Source organism: Schistocerca gregaria, chromosome 4, assembly GCF_023897955.1.
Source record: "Schistocerca gregaria isolate iqSchGreg1 chromosome 4, iqSchGreg1.2, whole genome shotgun sequence".
Taxonomy (NCBI): domain Eukaryota; kingdom Metazoa; phylum Arthropoda; class Insecta; order Orthoptera; family Acrididae; genus Schistocerca; species Schistocerca gregaria.
This window is the reverse complement of record NC_064923.1, coordinates 790,955,796-790,975,347: the sequence shown is the minus strand read 5'-3', so window position 1 is coordinate 790,975,347 and position 19,552 is coordinate 790,955,796. Positions and strand designations below refer to the sequence as shown.

General features: G+C 41.5%; 1 protein-coding gene across 1 annotated transcript in view; it reads right to left on the bottom strand.

Moving 5' to 3' along the window:
* Nucleotides 1-5,759: 5,759 nt before the first annotated feature.
* LOC126267939 (uncharacterized) overlaps nt 5,760-19,552 on the bottom strand; it is an 892,931-nt gene continuing 879,138 nt past the window's right edge. The window contains exon 10 of the mRNA XM_049973250.1: nt 5,760-6,447. The gene's annotated coding sequence lies outside the window, so the exon portion shown is untranslated. The remainder of the gene's footprint in view (nt 6,448-19,552) is intronic.

The following is a 19,552-nucleotide window of genomic DNA, read 5'->3' as shown; positions in this document are numbered from 1 at the left end:
ACAAGTTGTGTCCTGCAGACTGATGTCATGACCGTCTGTTACAGCTGTGCATGTGAAAGCAATGAAGTAGCACTGGCAGGCCACTTACATTATACGAAACTAAAAATACTAATAACATATAATCTGTAGCAATTGGTGCCTCACATGCACACATTTAAAAAATCCGTCGCATGTTAAAAAAAGGGTTACAAAAAACAGTCACATGTTGTTATTCCCTACAATGTGGACTGGCTGTGATGTAATGTCAAAATACAAGACAGGCAATACAAGGAATAGTCAGTTGGTTATTTAACATTTCATTTAGACTGATTGTGATTGGTGCTTAATGGGTTATTCCACTTTATGTGCTCACTGTCAGCTGACAGAAGGAGGGGAGATTAATCTAAAGTACCTAGTGAGGTGTCACAGTGGCTAGCACATTGGACTCGCATTCAGGATGACGACGGTCCAATCCAGCGTCCGGCCATCTTGATTTAAGTTTTCTGTGATTTCCCTAAATTTACACACACACACACACACACACACACACACACACACACACACACACACACACTCTCTCTCTCTCTCCACACACTTATGCAAAGGCAACTCACACACACTACTGCAGTCTCAGGCAACTGAAACCACAATGTGAGCAGCAGCACCAATGCTTGATGGGAATGGTGACAGGGTGGGGGTAAGGAGAAGGCTAGGCTGGAGAGGAGGAGGGATAGTATGGTGGGGGTGGTGGACAGTGAAGTGCTGCAGGTTACACTGAGGACAGTGGAGAGGTGAGGGGGGGGGGGGGGGGTGGAAAGTAGCAGAAAAGGAGAGAAGCTCAGTTCACTAATGCATCCAACTGTGATCCACCCCCATGGCCTACAAACCACCCCCTGTTAACTTCCCAGAATTTCTTAACCTCAAATCTTGCCTCACCATCATTCCCCAAATCCCTCAACCTTCCATCTGGAGAAAGAACCACAGTCCACCACCTAAAATCTGATCCCACCCTTATAATCCTACCTGTGAAGAAAGGCTCCACCACTGTTGTTTTGAACCACAAGAATTACCTGGCGGAAGGACTCCACCAGCTTTCAGCTATTTCCACCTACAGAATTTGCCACAGTGCTCCAATTCCAGTATGCAGCATGATCTCCAGTCACTACTCAAATCTTTAGGTCCATCCCAGAACCACATCTTGGAGTCCATCTCTCCACTCACCATTCCCTGCACTCCTACCTTCTACATGTTTCTTAAAGTCCATAAACCTTACCACCCTGGATGGCCCACTTTGACTGGTTACTGTGCCCCACAGAGAGAATTTCTGCTCTCAGAGACCAACATCTTCGGCCTATTACCCAGAACCTATCCTCATATATAAAAGATACCAACCATTTCCTCCATCGACTATCTCCAGTTCCTGTCCCTTTACCACACAGTTCCCTGCTTATCACTATTTATGCCATCTCCCTGTACACTTACATTCCTAGTGCCCATGGCCTTACCATTATTGAACACTTTCTCAATGCTCAGTGGATTCCAGACCAACAACTTCCTTCCTAGTCACCATGACCAACTATATCCTCACCCACAATTACTCCTCCTTTGAAGACATTACCTACAAAGAAATCCAGGCTATGTCTATGGGCACCTGCATGGCACCATCTTATGCAAGCCTATTCATGGGCCATCTAGAGGAATCGTTTCTAAAAACCCAGAATCCTAACCTCCTCACCTGGTTCAGATTCATTGATGACATCTTTCCTATATGGATCAAAGGTGAGGACACTCTACACACATTCCTCCTGAACCTCAACTTCTCCCCCATTTGGTTCACATGGTCCTTCTCAACCCAGCAAGCCACCTTCCTAAATGTTGAATTCCACCTCAAATATGGCTACACCAGTACCTCCACCCATGTCAAACCCGCTAACCACCAACAATACCTCCACTTTAACAGCTACCACCCGTTCCATACCAAGAAGTCCCTTCCATACAGCCTAGCCACCCATGGTCATCTCATCTGCAGTGACGAGCAGTCCCTCTTGAAATATACTGAGGGTCTCACTGAAGACTTCACTGATCACAATTATCCTCCACACTTTGTACAAAGACAAATCTCCCATTTCTTATCTTTCCAGCCCCCCACCAACTCCTAAAGTCCCACCATCCAGCATAGAGAAGCATTCCCCTCATAACTCAGTACCACCCAGGACTGGAGCAACTGAATTACATTCTGCATCAGGGTTTTGATTACCTCTTGTCTTACCCTGGAATGATAAATGTCCTACCCACTATTCTTCCCACCCTTCCCACAGTGGTATTCCACCGCACACACAGTATACTCGTCCATTCATGATTATAACACCAGAAGAAAGAATAACCTACACTATCCTCTACTTAACCTATCTTTGGCACAGAAAGGGGTAAAATATGCTGCTGTACAACTTTTTGATAAATTACCAGATGAAACAAAATGTCTGACAGACAGCAGTAACAGTTTTAAAAATAAATTGAAATCTTGTGTCCTTTGCAACTCCTCTTATACCATAGATGAATGCTTGAATAGAAATAAATAAATCTATGGATATACCATATGCATTTTCTGCCAGTTAAGGGAACGGGGTAGGTAATAAAAAATTTTAAAGTTTATTCATGTTTTCATTGTTTATGCACTTGACATATTCCACATCATAATGGATACCATCAGATTGATCAATGGAACATGTAACTAACTAACTAATTAACTACGCAGCCCCTGCCCTCCAATCCCTTACCTCATGGCTCATACACCTGTAATAGGCCTAGATGCAAGACCTGTCCCATACATTCTCACACCACCACCTACTCCAGTCCGGTCACTAACATCACCTATCCCATCAACGGCAGGGCTACCTGTGAAACCAGTGATGTGGTCTACAAGCTAAGTTGAAACCGCTGTACTGCATTCTATGTAGGCATGACAATCATCAGGCTGTCTGTCCACATTAATGGCCACCGACAAACTGTGGCCAAAAATCAAGTGGGCAAACCTGTTACTGAACACAATGTCAAACATGATATCCTTCATTTCAATGGCTGCTTCACAGCCTGTGCCATATGGATCCTTCCCACTAACAGCTACTTTTCTGAACTGTGCAGGTGGGAGCTTTCCCTGCAATACATGTTCCTGTAACCCTCCTGGCCTCAACCTTCATTAGTCACTGTCCTCACCCAGCCAGCCCCTTCCCTGTTCCCATTTCAGCACTACATATCCATCATTCCCCCACCACACCCAATCTTTTTATCTCTCTCTTTTTCTTCTACTTCCCATCACCTGCCCCCTCCCCATTTCTCCCCTGCCCTCCATCTAACCTGCAGCACTTCACTGTCCACCACCCCTATCATACTATTTCTCCCCCTCCCTGCTCCAGTGTCCGCCTTGCCCCTAACCAGTTGCCACTCCCACCATGCACTAGTGCTGCTGCTCACAGTGTGGTTTCAGTTGCCTGAGGCTGCAGTAGTGTGTGTACAAGATGGAGCCTAGCCCACCAAAGCAGGAGTGTGTTCGATGTCCTCGAGCACTTTGGGGACTGCATTCTGGATCTGGGGTACCCAGAGGCCACTGACATGGGCCTCAATTGGCCACTATATTCTCCAGATCTGAATACAAGTGACTCTTTTTTGTGGGTCTGTATTAAAAACAAGGTGTCAGCAGTAACCCCAAAACAACTGCTGAGCTACAAACAGTCATTCAGGAGGTCATCAACCGCATTAATGTCCCAATATTTCAGCTGCTCATGCAGAATTTTGCTGTCAATGTGTACCATCTCATTGTTGATGATGGCAGATGTATTGCACATGCCATAACCCAAATTTGAATATCTGTAGTGATGTGATTCTTGAGTTTCTCCCGGCGTATTTGATAATCAAAATATCCACGGGTGCACTGCCGGTCTACAGTATCCAACGGGCACAATATTTCGGCGATCAAACATGTTGCCATCATCAGGTGAACTGACGGACTGAGCTCCTGTGAATGCGCCGGCACAGAGATCCATACGCTATGGCTGCTCAGGGGGAACGTACGGATCTCCGTGCCGGCACGTTCACAGGAGCTCAGTCCGTCAGTTCACCTGATGATGGCGACATGTTTGATCGCCAAAATATTGTGCCCGTTGGACACTATAGACTGGCAGTACACCCGTGGATATTTTGATTATCTGTAGTGATGTTTACATGTTGAATGAAGTGTGTGGACACCATAGTTTGTAACTAATTTACTTCTTTTTCATGTAGTTCAATTCACCCTGTACCTTTTACTTTACTGACAAGAATTTTCATCTACACTCACCTTTTGTAAAAGCAGATTATCATTCACAGATCCCAGGAGAGCTAAACCTTGGCTGATGACACCTACATGTTGCTTCTTGATTATTCTGGAAATTTTTGAAGCTTCACGCTTCATAGCACATTTACTCCCTTATGAAGATCGTTGTCACCCTTCAGTGACAGTTTGAAAACAATGATAACATTCATAAATATAAAACCAGAAGCAGAAATGCCCTTGCACTATTCATTACTCAGCTTAGTGAGGAGCAGAAAGGAATGAGGTATGCAGCCATAAAAATCTTTTACTAATATGACCCTTCATTTTTATTACTGCAGTGAAAAGTGATAATATCCACTGCCCTTCACATTAATTTTTGTAGAGTTATTCCTTTGAATGGGGTTGATATTCTTTAGTTTGTGAATGAAAATAATATAAGGTCGATTCATTCTGCCAGTCTTCTACAATGTTTTTTTTCCCACCTGAATATGAGTGAACATTCTTGTTAGCTACTCTGGTGTTACAATGTGGCGTTTTACTCTTAACTAATTTTAGTACTTCATCTGAAATATTACTGTTGATACATATTGCACACTTTCTGCTTATGCATGTATTTGGAATTTCTCTTTATTATGCATTTTCTTTCCGGTCTCCTATGTTAGACTTAAGGAAATATTATGTTAGATGCCATTGGATAGTCAATATCTTGAGAAGTAAGAGGGTAAGTTATCAAGGAAAATGAGTACTCAACAATACCTTGAAGAAAGAAGTGGGAACAAGAAACAGGAAATGAAGACAAATTCATCCACAAAATTAATTTTCAGCTGTTAGCCACTGTTGTTCAATTTGTACCTTAAAATAGTGAGTGACATGACAGAAGAGGGAATAGTTTAGAACACACATAAAAATTCAAGGGGGGAATGAGGGAGCCAGATATTAACAAATGTTTTTGATGGAAATGTCCTTACAGTTGAAAGTAAATGTGTAATATGATACTGCTTCTTTTGCAAATAGTCAACAATTTGCACAGAGTTACTATCATTTATGGAAAATATTATTTTTAATCCACTTTGCAATAAATATGCTGAAGTCATAGAATTTATGACAACAGATTGTAATAAACTAACAATGTAATGCTTTGTATTGATTATATGTAAGCTACACACTTAAAACTTAAAAAATTTCTATGTGCCCACAAAATAATTTTTCATGGAAATTTATGACACAAATTCTGCATAAAATATAAGAGATATAAGCTATTCATGCTCTTATAACAACATTTATTAATCTTTAGTGTTATCTTTCAAGATACATACTATTTATAAATAAAAAAGGAACAGTTAACTGGATAAATGTGTTGTATATCTAACTTGCAACAGTTTTCGTAATATTTAATTTTAATAATTATTCTGCAGAATTGTTATTACAACAATAAAACTTCTTAGTAAACAAACAAAATAAGTTACACCATTTGACAGTGATACATTCACATGTGAAATCAATATGCACATAAAATTTAAGTACCTGGACAGATGTTTTACCATAAAATGATAAATATGTGCACTGTCTTTCACCTAATGCTTATTTCTTTTTTTGTCATATTACCCACTTTCATACTAATTATCAAAAACCACACAACAATTCCTTATAGTACACATAGGTCAAGTGAATTCTCCTTTTAGGCCCAGATCTGTTAGACATGAGGAACCTTTGTGGACATGAACCACCACACAAAATAGAAATATAACATACAGTATTCACTACAAAAGTAACAGCACCAGTAGAATTTAAAAGATGACGTATTTTTGCTCTTGGCATTAATTAGCACTGTTCTTGAAATACCCACCATCCCTATAAACAAATCTTCATTTTTTATGTAGACTGTAGCTTTCCCCTCATGATGTGGAGTTTTAAATTTTTCATATCGAACCTGAGACAATACAGTGTTACAGGAGTCTTGTTTAAATCACATTTCACTTTGGAGTGCGTAGTGATAATTTAGTGAGATATTAATGTGTCGGAAATGGTTGAATACATGCATGCTTAGAGTCTGAATCATCATTTGTTTTAAATTATGGGCATTCACCTATTGGGAACAATTCCTCACAGTAGCATAATGTGCACTGCTGCTTGGTATACACAAAAATACAGCCACACTCCTGCAAAGAGAAAATGATGTCACAAACATTCTTGCATGTAAATTAGTAAAAAATTTAAAATAACACAATGTGCAAATGTTGTTCATAGATGTCTTAAACAAATTTTTATTCCCCCTTTTTCAATATTGCTTCTTCCCCATTATTTATCATATAAGAATTTTGAAATTAAAAAAAAAAAAAAAAAAAAAATAGAAGAGCTTTAAAACTTATGCACTGAGAAAAAGTTATGCAGATTGCAACTGTTAAAAGAAAACAACAAATAATTAATACATTGTCACTGTTGCAAAGAGAAGAAGTAAAAGATATATTTCTAATTATTGCTCACCTCTAAAGCCAAATCTGAGATACAGCAGCTACCAATTTTACAAGTAATCCAAATTTTTTACTATCACCAGTGAAGTAATGAATCATTATATGTACCTAATTTAGAGGAATTCATCAAACAAAAAATCCTGCCTAAGATGTTACACACATACCAACTGCAGGGACGACTGTTTTTCCATCAGAATTGTGCTTTTGCCATGATGTCAAATATCTACAAACAGACAAAGAGCTTTGAAATGTGCTGAAAAAAGACCAAAGTGTTCAGATTACAGAAGGGAAACACTATTTTCATGTGCCTGTCCTTAAAAATGAACTACATTAAAATTCCTTTTTGAGTTTTGTTGGATCATTCATTGATGATGTATCAATTTTCAACATTTCCCAGTTGGGTGAGATAAATACAATGGAGTATCTATAAAATAATGAAAATATAATCTGTTAGTTTACAACATGATCTGGCAATAGCAAAAGCATTATTAGAACAATTGAGAGCTACAGCTGACATCGATCTGGTTAGGAACTGGGTAAGTGACTGCACTGTAGTCAAATGTAGAAAATCAGGCAGGAGATTCAAGAGATGCTGCAAGCCTAGTAGCTTTATTCTAGAAGTCTCTAACAAATTCATTGCTTTACACAATATGTTGAAAGTGTGCAAAAACGCCAATGAATTCAGTATGCCAACACTCTGTAGAGAAAGTTGGGTTGCAACAGCAGTATGTGGATGAGCATTATCCTGTTGAAAAACACTCCCTGGAATGCTGTTCACAAATGGCAGCACAACACTCCGAATCACCAGGATGACATATAAATTTGCAATGAGGGTGCGAGGGATAACCATGAGAGTGCTCCTACTGTAATACCAAATTGCACCCCAGGCCATAGCTCCAGGTGTATATCCAATGTCTCTGGCATGCAGACAGTTGTTTGCAGGCTCTCAACTGACCTCCTCTTAACCAATACAAGGCCATCACTGGCAACAAGGCAGAAACAGCTGTCATCAGAAAACACAACAGACCTCCACTCTGCCCTACAGTATGCTCCACTGAAGTTGCAAACGACAGTGGTTTTGGGTCAGAGGAATGCCCTCTGCAGGGCGTTTGGCTCGGAGCTGTCCTTCAGGTAACTGATTTCTAACACATTGTGTCACTGTGGAGACAACTGCTGCTGCAGATGCAGTATGATGTGCCAGAGCCATATGCTAAACACATTGGTCTTCCCTCTCAGTAGTGCCACATGGCCATCTGGAGCCCAGTCTTGTTGTGAATGTACATTCTCATGGCCACTGCTGCCAGCAGTCATGTACAATGGATACATTCCTGCCAAGTTTTTCTGCAGTATCAAAGAAGAAATATCCAGCTTTTTGTAGCCATATTACAAGGCATCATTCAAACTCAGTGAGGTGTTGATAATGGAGTCTTTCTCACCTTATAGACACTTTTGACTAGCATTAACTTACCACATAAATCTTAAAGGTAACTAATGTTCATGACCTTCACAGCATGTATTTAAAGCAAACCAGATCTGCATTCTCATAGTGACACTATGGCCTACTAGCAGCTTTCCTACACCACTGGCATAAGATTTGAATAGACATAATCTTTCAGATGTGGAAACATGCCTACTAACTTTTATTTATGTCACACAACTCTTTCATTGTGCTGTGATTTTTTTATCCGTCAATGTATATTCAATACCTGATGGCAGTATCAGTAAGACAAAGGATGTTAAATTGAAATAGGTCTCTACTAAATTTCGTGAATTCTTCCAAATAGAAGCTGAATAAAATGCATATCTTTACAAGTAGCTCAATTGGATTTCCTCTGATAAACATTGCACATGGTAGTCCGCCCTTTATGTATCTTTATAGCTTGCCAAACAGTCAAAGCCTTTAGGCTAATATGCAACAGTAACACCAACTGATAAGAGTAAAATAATCACTTGATCTCTTCTTACTGTTTTCTCAAAACTTCTTGAAGAGACAGAATGTAGAACCATCTTTCTGACAATAATTGACTTCCAAAAAAACCTATTTTCTCCTGGTCCAATAACCTGTAAAAATTGAACAGTCTAACTACACTACACCAATCATAGCACTGCTATGACATTAGTTGAGTAAGTGAATTAACTGACTGTATGGCATTGATGGCCTGGAGTCCCAAGTCAGGGAAATTCGGCCGCTGAGTTGAAAGTCTTTTCAGTTGATGCCACACTAAGCGACTTGCATGTTGGTGATGATGAGGACAAAACAACACCTAGTACCTGAGTGAAGAAAATCTCTGATCCGGCCTGGAATCGATACTACACCTGCTGCATACTATTTAGAAATGCTGACCACTCAACTAAGGTGGACGACAGTTGATTAAGTATGTAGGCTGGTACTGAAAGTAATCTGAATCTGTCTGTAAGTCTTATTTATCTAGCTGTGCAACCTCCCCATTTGTCTATTATTTCTATTTGTTGCTGATCATAATCACAGGTATTAAGTGAAAGATGAGGGCTAATTATGCCTACAGGTACAACAGCAAGCTAAGTCATAGTTAACTGTAATTACCTAACATAGAAACAGTTGAAATATACAGTACCTTAGTTTTGTTATGCACTCGACACATGTCTATTTTTCTATTGGAAAGCTTGTTGTCAGGAATGTCATTTTTCGATATAAGTTACATCTTAGAAGATTGTTAATAATTTTAGATTCTACCATAATAACAGTTTTTTCCGTTCTTTGAAATTATTTCTCTGTGACTGAAAAGGTTAATAACATGAGAGAAAAATGTGCAAGTACCAGGTACTTCATCAGTCTAAGTATTATAAAACCACAAGTTTGCTCACAAAATAATGTTGATGTTAAAAACCAAAACCTCAAATGGTATTATTACATTTAACAAACAATTACTGAATATTTGTATTTAATTTTCAAAGCACAGTTCAAGTATGAATTATAACAAGTACCACATATGAAAAAGACCAAGTATTACTATTATTTGGTGAGAGTTATAATACGATTATAAAGGAATTAGTATTTAGGTGAGACTGTGAAATATTTCATCCCTAGAAACTGTTCCAAAAATAACTGTGTATAATAACATTAACTGTAATTGTAAATGAAATTATAACAAAGTGTGGAAAAGTTTTTATTGGGAATAAGCTTATAGACTGAACTTTGTAGCAGATGTGAGCTCATGTTTTTTTTTATTTTTATTTTTGTTTCTCGCTCTTTCTTTTCATCTTACAGTATGGAGACTGACTGGGTGGATTAAAATGGCGTTTTCATCTAGAGTTGAGAATATTAGTATCATATTATTCAAAGAAAACCTCGGCCAGCAAATCTTGTAACCAAGTTAAGTATTACAGTTTGTACTGAACATTATTGATTCCACTGGCATGCGGTGCTGAGATACGATATTTGCGCCACAAAATTTTTTTTTGAAATTTTGGCGGAGTGGAAATATTGAAATGCCCATTTCAGCAAGAGCAAATAGCGTAGAGTGGGGGCGGGGGGCGGGGGGCGGGGGGGGGGGGGGTGCGTGGGGAAGGTACATTACACAAGGATATCGACAAAAACACCAAAGTAATCAATTTAAAAAAAATAATGCGGACGCAACCAAACTTTTAGCAGGCTCAGTTCAGTTTGATCAATGCATAAAATCTCTCCACACCATCGAAAGTAGTTCACAACTTCCTGAACCAGTGCTCTTTGAATCTGGATTGTCAGAATTCGGTCGAATTTGGCCCGCTAATGTATCGTGTCCTGCCGCTGCCAACTTTAGCGATCAAACAATACAATACCCGTGTGTACCGTATACATTATGAAGGGACTGTCATAGTGTGACGTGCCAAAGTAGTAAGCACTTGTTTAATGCCAGCACTGAGGCCCGTGATGTACGTTATAGCACGTGATAGTGCAAGTCTTACAAATGCCAGCAGCTATCCGGTGGTAAGCGAGTAATTACACACATCAAAAAAAGTTTTGCATCACCTCGTTCCCCAGAACTCCAGAAGATAGACACTGACTGTTGATATTGTATTACAGACACAGTCCCTTTGACTGTTCAGAGATGTCACTAAACCCACCCGAAGATATCAACAACCGTGCATGAGCAGCGCCTATTAGACAGAGGTGGTCCGATAGCCGATCAGTTCCACTCATTCCACCAGGAAGGAGGTACATGGCTTGTGTTGTCTGTAATTTAATCATGCCTACAAGGTCAATACTGCAGTTCGATCACGTCCGCATTGTTACTGTGTGCCAGGGAGGGCTCTCAGCAAGGGAAGTGTCCAGGCGCCTTGGTGTGAATCAAAGCGATGTTGTTTAGACATGCAGGAGATACAGAGAGACAGGAACTGTCGACAGCATGCCTCGCTCAGTCCGCCCAAGGGCTACTAAAGCAGTGGATGACCGCTATCTATGTATTATGGCTCGGAGGAACGCTCACAGCAACGCCACCATGTTGAATAATGCTTTTCGTGCAGCCACAAGACATCGTGTTACAACTCAAACTGTGCACAATAGGCTGCATGATGCACAGCTTCACTCCTGACATCTATGGTGAGGTCCATCTTTGCAACCACAATACCATGCAGTGTGGTACAGATGGGCCCAACAACAAATTGAATGGGCTGCTCAAGATTGGCATCAGATTCTCTTGACCAATGAGTGTTGCATATGCCTTCAACCAGACGTGTTTGGAGGCATCCTGATCAGGGTGAACGCCTTAGACACACTGTTCCATGAGTGCAGCAAGGTGGAGGTTCCCTACTGTTTTCGAGTGGCATTATGTGGGGCCAATGTATGCCGCTGGTGGACATGGAAGGCATCATCTCGTGAATGACTTCCTTCAGGATAATGACATCACTCGACTTGAGTGGCTTGAATGTCCTCTAGACATGAACACTATCCATAAGGGCTGTTTATGGACATTGTGACCCACCAACCACTCTGAGGGATTTACGCTGAATCGCCGTTGAGCAGTGGGACAGTCTGGACCAACAGTGCCTTGATGAACTTGTGGATAGTATGCCACGACAAATACAGGCATGCATCAATGCAAGAGGACGTGCTGCTGGGTATTAGAGGTACCAGTGTGTACAGCAATCTGGACCACCACCTCTGAAGGTCTCGCTGTGTGGTGGTACAACATGCAATGTGTGGTATTCATGAGCAATAAAAAGGGCGGAAATGATGTTTATGTTGATATCTATTCCAATTTTGTGTACACGTTACGGAACTCTCGGAATCGAGGTGATGCAAAACTTCTTTTGATATGTGTATTTTAGGCAAGTGTAGTAATTCTTAACTGCACATGACAAAGTTAAGATCTTTAATGGATACCTTTTCGTTGTCATATTGAGTTCTTGTGGGCCCTGCACAGAACTGAGTGTTCGTGAAGTATCGCAGACAAGCCCACTAGTGTGACGTCACAAGTTACAAGTTCATTGCTTGGGGGGGGGATCAATATTTTTGATGGGCTCCATGTCAGCACTTGCGTGGCGAAGTAGGGCATGTACTTCCTGCACTGCCTCACATACCTTGGCACTACATGTGTTTGGAGTCTGTGGGTACAGCTTGGTTCTTCCACTCACCGTACGGCCCCGAGAACATTCTGAACAAGTTGTAGATGAGTTTTGCTATTTTAGCAGAAAAAATAACTGACGGTAGCTTAAGGAGAGAGAAATGTATTTTATACTTGGACTAAATTTCGCGGTTTATTGTCAAAAACACTTGTTTATTATAAAAGAATGGTATATGATAATTTAATAAAAGTAGTGTCCTTCGGCAGCTGCAACCTTTTCCCACTTTACGGTTTTAAGGTGATCTTGTCTTGGAGACAGTTTTCAAGATCGTTAAAAAGGTGTGAAATTTTGTTCAGAAAGACCATGCTGCATGGACTGAAGCAAATGGTAATTGGGAGGGGTGGTGTTTGGTGAATAGCCGGCCGCTGTGGCCGTGCGGTTCTAGGCGCTTCAGTCTGGAATCGCGCGACCGCTACGGTCGCAGGTTCGAATCCTGCCTGCGGCATGGATGTGTGTGATGTCCTTAGGTTAGTTAGGTTTAAGTAGTTCTAGGGGACTGATGACCTCAGCTGATAAGTCCCATAGTGCTCAGAGCCATTTGAACCATTTTTTTGTTTTTGTTTTTTTGTTTGGTCAATATGGCGGATGGGTAGGACCACGCCACCAGAGTCCCATCAAAGTTTCCTTCTGTCAATTTTCAACATTTGGTTTGGCACTGGTTTGAAAGAAAATGACTTTTTCATGTCCGTGAGAACATTGCAGGTGTTTGTCATTAAGTGCGCAATTCAAACTGGGTAATTGTGCTACATAGCGTTCAGCATTTACTGCGTGAGCCGGCTGCAACAGTTCATGGTACACCACGCCGACCAAGAGGCACTTTGTCTCTCATCTTAGTGTCGTTGTCTTTGAATAATCAAAACCAATATCTGCATGGTATTTCCGACAGAACAAGTTGCTCATACGTTTCCACTAGAAATAATGTCTTTCCGCTGCAGATTTCTTGACATGAAAGCAGATGAGTAACACTTACCACTAATATTGTTTTGTACGTACCAAACCCGATATGCTCGAGGCATTATACGCGTATGTTCTTTTCACACTACTCTAAACTCAGACTTAGAGGTAAAAACCAAATGTTTATAGTGTTAAACAGGTTTCGTATTGCTGTCCGCTACGCTGTATTAGTGGAACTACAACCCCATTTCGTCAACAGTGAGAATTAATCCAAGATCCCAATAAAAAGCAGGCTGGCCATATCAAGTAATGCATTTATGTAAACGAGAGGTCTATTAACATTTGATGTAAATAATTTATGTCTTAATAAGCGTTTTCTGAAGGTATTTACCTAGAGCGTAGCCTTCTACAGAAGTGAAATACGGACAACAAACATTTGTGGCAAGTGGAGAACATACGCTCTGAACTATGGTGCTAAAGCAGAATACAGACTATTACCCATGTGGATAGTTATGAGTGTTTAAAGCCCGACTTTCGGGATGTAGAGGTGCGCTGGCTCTATATAAGACCCACCTAGTGGATTGATGACGAGGATCGGTGTGCCAGCACAGACTGCCAGAAGGTGGTTTTAATGCGGTTTCCCAATTCCGACTAGGTCGGTTACCAAGTCTCGCCTCAGTTACATGATTCGCAAACATTTAGAAAAACTTTTGCGTTTATGCATATGAATAGCACTATAAGTATCCAATTCGGGTACACACATTCCGTCCCCGGGGGTAACAGACAGGCGACAGGAAAGACATCTACATCTATTTCTACACATGTACTCCACAAACCACCATATACCGTGCGCGACGGAGGGTACGCACGGGGTAGCCACACGGTCTTGGGAGGGGGGGGGGGGGGGGGGGTCTTGCTACAGTTCGCTCGGCTTCCCCCGTCGGAGGTTCGAGTCCTCCCTCGGGATTAGGTGTGTGAGTTGTCCTTTGCATAAGTTAGTTTAAGTTAGATTAACTGGGCGTAAGCCTAGGGACTGATGACCTCAGCAGTTTGGTCCCATAGGAACTTACCACTGGCAAACAGAGCAAAGGAAAACACCTATTTACTACCATACTCATAAATTAAGGATAATGCTGATACATGGTGAAACAACGCTCTGGTGGGCAGTTTTCGGGTTTAAATCACCTCGGTGCATTTGACCTGCGGTCGTCTCACAGTTGCGCTGTCAGCAGTCCACATATGCAGAGGTGTGTTGGTGCATGTCAGAATACGGTGCAGTGAGTAAGTGTGCAGACGTTTTCAGGCGTGCTAATGCTGACTGTGTGTTGAAAATGGCTCCAAGAACACATACTGATAACGTTACGAGAGGTAGAATACTAGGGCGACTGGAGGGTGGTCAAACACAGCAGGTCGTAGCACGGGCCCACCATGTGCCACAACGTGTGATCTCAAGATTATGCCAACGATTACAGCAGACAGGAAACGTGTCCAGACGCTATAGTACGGGACGTCTACAGTGTACAACACCACCAGAAGACTGATATCTCACCAACAGCGCCCGCAGACGGCCACAGAGTACTGCAAGGAGCCTTGCTCGGGACCTTACTGCAGCCACTGGAACACTTGTCTGCAGACACACAGTCTACAGACGACATGGTTTATTCGCCTGGAGACCTGCAAGGTGCATTCCACTGACCCCTGCTCACAGGAGAGCCCGTAAAGCCTGCTGTCAAGAATACAGTACAATGTACATGGTCATTGGAACAGTGCTCCCAGGTTATGTTCACAGACAAGTCCTGGTATAGTGAGAACAGTGATTCTTGCCGGGTTTTCATGTGGCGTGAACCAGAAACCAAATACCAACTCCTTAATATCCTTGAAAGGGACCTGTATGGAGGCCGTGGTTTGATGGCGTGGGGTGGGATTATCATTGGTGCACGTATACCCCTGCATGTCTTTGACAGAGGAACTGTAAGAGGTCAAGTGTATCGGGGCGTCATTTTGCACCAGTATGTCCATCTTTTCAGGGGTGCAGTGGGTCCCACCATCCTCCTGATGGATGATAACGCACGGCCCCACCGAGATGCCATCATGGAGGAGTACCTTGAAACAGGAGATATCGGGCGAATGGAATGGTCTGCCTGTTCTCTAGACCTAAACCCCATCCACCACGTTTGGGATGCTCTCGGTCGACGTATTGCTGCACGTCTTCAATCCCCTACGACACTTCAGGAGCTCCAACAGGTACGGTACAAGACTGGGGGGCTATACCACAGCTGCTGCTCGACCATCTGATCTAGTGTATGCCAACCCGTTGTGCGGCCTATGTATGTGTGCATGGTGATCACATCCCATATTAATGTCGGGGTACATGCGCAGGGAACAGTGGTGTTTTGTAGCACATGTGTTCCGGGACGGTTTTCACAACTTATCACAAATACCGTGGACTTACAGATCTGCGTCGTGTGTGTGTCCCCTATGTGCCTATGCTATTAGCGCCAGTTTTGTGTAGTACCACGTTGTGTGGAACCACATTCCGCAATTATCCTTAATGTATGAGCATGAGTGTATATGCCGCCATATGAGCTCTAACGTCTGGTAGTATATCTCCGTTATTCTTACGCGATTTGTACACTGAGATGATTAAAGTCATGGGACAGCGATACGCACATATACAGATGGCAGTAATATCGCACGCGCAAGGTATAAAAAGGTCAGGGCATTGGCACTGCTGTGATTTTTATTCAGGTGATTCATATGAAGAGGTTCCCGATGTAATTATGGCCGCACGACGGTAATCAACAGATTTTGAGCGCGGAACGGTAGTTGTGTAAGTAGGCTGTTTACGTTTTCTTATTGGTAACGCCACGTAGCGCTCTGTATGAAAAATCACTGGCTGTGCTGTGTGCAGTCTGTGGCTGGTTTGCATTGTTGTCTGCCATTGTAGTGTTGGGCAGCGGCAGCTGGATGCTAACAGCGCGTAGCGTTGCGCAGTTGGAGTCGAGCCGCCAGCAGTGGTGGATGTGAGGAGAGAAATGGCGGAGTTTTGTAATTTGTAAGACTGGATGTCATGAACTACCATATATATTTTGACTATTAAGACCCAGTAAAGAATAACTTCGTGATATACTTCCAAAAAAATGAGGGACCACAAAAAGACATTGCCCTTCACAGGAACTGCATACATAATTTTCTTTTCAAGTACTTGGTAATTTATTTCATTGAATAAGTAGTGGTGCACTATTTTAATTACATAGACATTAAGATGTGAATATACATTTCCCTTATCTGCGTTGTTGTCTTCAGTGTACTATTTTTTCTGCTTGTGGGTTTGTCATGTTTAGATATAAGTTATTACATTTATTGCTGCTTGCTTTGCTTACCTGCGCCATTTTTTCATTGCTCTTTGTATTAATTGTTTTGTGCTGCTGCATTGCCTCGTCCCTTAGTTTAGCATCTGAGCTCAGTAGATTTTAAGTTAGCTTAAGAGAGGGTAGACTATATAAGAAAATAACTATGATGAATTGGAAGAAATGCATTGAGAAGCTATAAGAAAATGGTTTGGCCAAAAAAGTAGTGTATAGTGGAGAAAAACTATTTTTGAAAGAGGATGTGAGCATAATACAGAAAGCAGGCTTCGATATGACTTTTTGGAAATAATGAAGAATGAAGGGAGATCTCCGAGAAGTAAAGAAAGTTTTGTTTGCAAAATACTGCAGTAAAACAAACCCTGTCCTTTCTTTGTGTTATCCCACTATGTGTTTGTGTACCCTTGTGTATTTGTTTTCTTCCTGTCTCTGTGTACTGTTTCATAGAATTTTTTCTGTTCTAATACTAAGCTACATTCACTATGATAAGGAATACTGTTATCCTCAAATATAATTTGCTTTAATAACATGTTATTTCCTTCGTAAAGATGTTTACACATTATTTATTCTGTTTCTTTCTAATGCTCATCTGTGAAGTTGAGGTTTCAAAAGTTATTCTGATCTTTTATGTATGTACTTATGTCGTAATTTTTTTAACACTGATGTATTTGCTATTTCGATTCTTTTGTAACGCCTGTACTACTGCTAATGTTATCTGTATTGTTATGTTCTTTAATGATGTATTTTGTACCTTTGTTATTGTATTATTATGTTATAAAATTGTAATTGACACCAGTTCATCAAATTAAATAACTTGTAAATTACATTTCACTGCACACGTTTCTGTTGGTCATAGTATATGGACAATATGTGAGAAGTTGGGACTGATAGTGTTTGCATGTGTGTTAATAATTCAGCAAGGGACTGGACAACAGCATTGCTGGTTCTAAGGACATTTCAAACAAATTCTTTGCAAGTGGACAAATGGTGGTTTATGGACTTGCTATATTATCCGCAAGACTCTTCAATGGTGATTGTGCGCCTGCACAGTCAAACAGATGGCTGCTGGACATCTCTACAAGGACTACAGTGGGTCTACACCTTTGATGACCCACCAATACCATTATTTCTACAAGGACTGCAGTGGGTCTGCACCTCTGGTGGCCCACCAATACCATAATCTCTACTAGGACTACAGTGGGTCTGCATTGTGATGACCTACCTACCAATAGTCTTCAACTTCGACTGACTCTACTGTGGGTTTGCTCTGTTGTGGCCCATTACCTGTCTGCATGTCAAGAGTGAGCACTGTCTTTCCGTTGGAAGGACAACACTACTTCTTCAAGACTGCTTAGAAATTCACTACTTCTAAGTACAATTTCTTTCATTGGTCAGACTTTGAGAAAAACACTGCTATTTTACTGTGATGTTCGATCAGGACTGTCTTTATGGACTGTGAGAAAATTTTAGCTTTTGCCCAACATTGTATCAATAAGTGTGTGCATTTGATTTCTTTGCTATTCTAATCTTAATTATGAAAAAAAATTCAAATCTGTATTGGCCACTGCCCAAAACAATTTTTAATTTTTTTTTTGTGGGGAGCATGGGGGCTATGTAAGTAGGCTGTTTACGTTTTCTTATTGGTAACGCCACGTAGCGCTCTGTATGAAAAATCACTGGCTGTGCTGTGTGCAGTCTGTGGCTGGTTTGCATTGTTCTCTGCCATTGTAGTGTTGGGCAGCGGCAGCTGGATGCTAACAGCGCGTAGCGTTGCGCAGTTGGAGGTGAGCCGCCAGCAGTGGTGGACGTGGGGAGAGAGATGGCGGAGTTTTGAAATTTGTAAGAATTGGTGTCATGAACTGCTATAAATATTATGACTAGTGAGGTAAATACATTGTTTGTTCTCTATTAAAATCTTTCATTTGCTAACTATGCCTATCAGTAGTTAGTGCCTTCAGTAGTTTGAATCATTTATTTAGCTGGCAGTAGTGGCGCTCGCTGTATTGCAGTAGCTTGAGTAACGAAGATTTTTGTGAGGTAAGTGATTTGTGAAACGTATAGTTTAATGTTAGTCAGGGCCATCCTTTTGTAGGGAGTTTTGAAAGTCAGATTGGGTTGCGCTAAAAATATTGTGTGTCAGTTTAAGCACAGTCGTGTATAATTTTTCTAAGGGGACGTTTCAGTTGTAGCAAGACGCATGGGGCATTCAGTTCGGAAATCGTTAGAGAATTCAACATTCCGAGATCCACAGTGTGAGGAGCGTGCTGAGAATGCCAAATTTCAGGCATTATCTCTCACCACGGACCGCACAATGACCGACGGCCTTCACTTAACGACGAGAGCAGCGGCAGTTGCGTAGAGTTGTCAGTGCTAACACACGAGCAACACTGCGTGAAATAACCGCAGGAATCAATGCGGGACGTACGACGGATGTAGCCGTTAGGGCAGTGTGGCGAGATTTAGCCATAATGGACTACGGCAGCAGACGACCGACGTGAGTGTCTTTTCTAACAGCGCCATATTTCCTGCAACGACTCTCCTGAGTTCGTGACCATAACGGTTGCCCCGAGACAACTGGAAAATCTTGCCCTGGTCAGATGAGTCCCAATTTCAGCAGGTAAGAGCTGATGGTAGGGTTCGAGTGTGGCACAGACCCTACAAAGCCATGGACACAAGTTGCGTTGTGCAAATTGGTGGAGCTATATAATGGTGTGGGCTGCGTTTAAATGGAAAGTACTAGGTCCTTTGGTTCAATTGAACCTATCATTGAGTGGAAATGATTATGTTTGGCTAGTTGGAGACCATGTGCAGCCATCTATGGACATCATTTTTATGGATGTTAATGTACCACGTCAAGGCCATCATAGTTCATGACTGGTTTGAAGAACATACTGGAAAATTTGAACGAGTGATTTGGCCACCCAGGTCACTCGACATGAATCTCA